Genomic DNA, 3211 nt, shown 5'->3' with positions numbered 1-3211 from the left:
CATTTGAATGTGCGTCGGCACGTGGTCTATGTTTTATTCAGATGAGAATCAAACCCATTGATTCCAACAGGTTTGTTTTCATTTCCTTTTTTTTTTTTTGCGTAGTCATTTCTCGCGCAAGCAAAAAACGTAGGTCCTGCGTTCTCATTCTGCAGATTGGCACAGCAAAGATCCCCTTAGAAATCTATGGGAGGTTCCCAAACGCAAGGACAAGCACATTATACTGCCCAAATCCACGGGGAAAAGAACACATCTGGAACTAATTAAACTACATAGCCTTTTAAATCAGGGCGAGGACGTACGTGCATATGACAGGCCCTGCATGTGCAAAACCATGCAGTACCATGCGGTCATCAAATCAATATACTTCCCTGCGCAAATACGTTGTGCTGAGGCGAACGTATTCGCTTATGTGCTCGGTGAACCCTGTTTTCCAAACATCTGCTTGCATATTGCACAATCTCACAGACTCCTATGGAGAATGTCGCATATATTTTCGCATGTGAAAATATAGTGCAAAAACGCCATAGGGAGCCCATTGAAATTAATTTTGTGTGCAAAAACGTGAGCAAATATGTCTGTGTGCAGAAGCCCTCACATAAAATTCTACGGCCGATTTTGGTCCATGATACGAACCTTTACGTGCAATGAATGAGGCTTGTTTGTGCACATGTCAGCATACTTTATTGCACCTTTTTGCACATGACGCCCTGTTCACATGGCCGGGGCACAACCCCACCCCTCCCTAATATAAATGTCTATTTAGCCTAATGAAGTCCAGATGTGTTCTTTTCCCAGTCGGTTTGCGCAGCGTACTGTGCACCCTTTTGCGTATGGCGCACGCATTTATGCACCCTTTATAGACTTCAGTGGGGCTCTTAGTGCGCAAATATGCAGGAACATAAGGCAGGTCCTATTTTTTTGCCCACCCAAGAAAAGGAAATGAGAAGCAACCCATTAAAATCACTGGGATTCTATTCTCTGCATCTTGCGCATACAAAATGTGCGCAAATACATCTGTCTGAAGCCGCCCTAACTCAATAGATCCGCAATAAAAAATACGGATTAAATGCGGACAGATAATACACTCTTGTGAATGGGCCCTTACATTTAAAACAGAAGAGTCTAGTAAAGGCAACAAGCTAAAATTACCAAAGTAATATTAAAAAGCAGAAATATAATCTCATCACTACCCAGGGGCGTAACTATAGTGGATGCAGGGGATGCGGTTGCACCCGGGCCCAGGAGCCTCAGGGGGCCCATAAGGACTCTCTTCTCCATATAGGGAGCCCAGTACTATGAATAAAGCATTATAGTTGGGGGCCCTGTTACAGATTTTGCACTGGGGCCCAGAAGCTTCAAGTTACGCCTCTGTACACGACCTATAAAAGTTGGTATGCAAGCAATTTATTCATAAACTGTGAGTAACTGCAGCAGTCCATTGACTCAATCTCATGTGTCTGCATAATACATTTAAAGACCAAGGTATCATTTCCTTAACCAGTAGTCATTACCGAGGCGGCTCTATTGTAAGGTTAATTCAACTAAGAGAAATTATCATAGCTGGAGCATTTTTCACAATTGGATACAGGTCTGGTGGCGCATACTGATGCCAGTCATTAGCACTGTCACCTCTCATTAGTATTCACATAGTTCTGCAAACAAAGAGATGACACTGATAGGGGAAGCCAAAACATCCACAGCACTCGTCACAAGTATTAGCCATGGATAATCCGGGTTTTATTCATTTATCCAACATGTGATTCATTCCACATACCCAAAACTCATATCCAAGCAGTAATTGATGTTGGTCTGTGACATATACAGGGTGTAGTCAGAAAGCCGGATCCAGCGCTATATCTCAGTACTAATGTCCTATATTGATATAACAATAGTGTACTTCAATAGGAAGATATGAATGTGCTACATGATGGTACGGTGCACAGGATCCTGGGGGTCCCGGAACATGGATTTCAGTTGTGTTGTGGCCCCTGTAAGAGTTAGAGAGTAATACCCAATTGCAGAGTTGAAGAGCAGTAGGGGAGAAGCAGAAATCCGCTTTCCACGTCTCACTAAGTCCTGTGGGACCGCTGCTATGACTGAAGTAAGAAACGTGTACTGGAAGTGGCCTCCGGCTGCTACGATACATGCATGTCTATACATACATACGAGTCATTTGACAGTGCAGTCCAGGACTGAGGTTATCATTGTGGGATCGTGTTAGTGAATGGCGAAGCGCCAGTTCAGTTTAGATGCAATGCAAATTACTAGTAAGAGCACGACCCTTGATCCAGCCTTGATCCATCTCGCTTTTATACGCCACCTCATGAGGCCACGCCCCCTGCACCAATTTCAGTGCAGACCACGCCCTATGCACCCATTTCAGTGCAGACCCCACCCTCTACACCCGTTTCAGCACATGCCCCGCTCCCTACGGCCATTTCAGGATCTGCTGTAACAATACCTTCGGCCACTGCCCAGGCGGACATTTATGCACCACAGCAGACATGGACTGGCTTTTCACCTCCAGTGGATATACTATTACTTGGCATCCCAATACTTGCACCAATGGTGCCGGCTGACACAACATCACCCCCACCTGTTTTGCAGCCAGTAACCGCTGTGGAGAATAGAACAGCCATCTCCTGCAGTCAGCTCCCTGCCATGGATTCCTGACTTTGGCAGACACAGGATCAGACTCCATGACCTGACGCTGCTGCCATAGTTGCCGCTTCTGCTGCTGCTACATCCACACCACAGGTAGCATAGCACCAATTGATGAGTGTATTTTCTGAATTCAGTAGAAATATCCAGAATCTCAGCACCCTGGCTGCCACCCACCGACTATCTGCTCCGCAGCCCGTGACAGCCCCCAGACTGTCATTAGCCAACCTTCAGCCATTGCCTCCTTCTGCTCTACAGGCAGTTAACTCTTTGGTAACTGCACCTCTGCCAGCTGATGCATACTACGTGGGTTATAGGGACGCTGTCCCTCTCTACCAAGCTGCAACTGTTGATCAACCTGTATTCAAGCCTTGGTGCCCACAGAATCTGATGACCATGCTTTCCCATTACCAAATCCAGAAACACACCCCATGCCATTTGCCCGCCATTGTGTACAGATTGCCCGTACCTACAGTTGTTGCTTGAAAGATCTGGAGGACTTAGTACATTCAAAAGGGGGAGATTCCTTCTATCCCTTGATTCATGC

Source organism: Eleutherodactylus coqui, chromosome 8 (genome assembly GCF_035609145.1).
Source record: "Eleutherodactylus coqui strain aEleCoq1 chromosome 8, aEleCoq1.hap1, whole genome shotgun sequence".
NCBI classification, from domain to species: domain Eukaryota; kingdom Metazoa; phylum Chordata; class Amphibia; order Anura; family Eleutherodactylidae; genus Eleutherodactylus; species Eleutherodactylus coqui.
Note: the sequence above shows the minus strand (reverse complement) of the source record.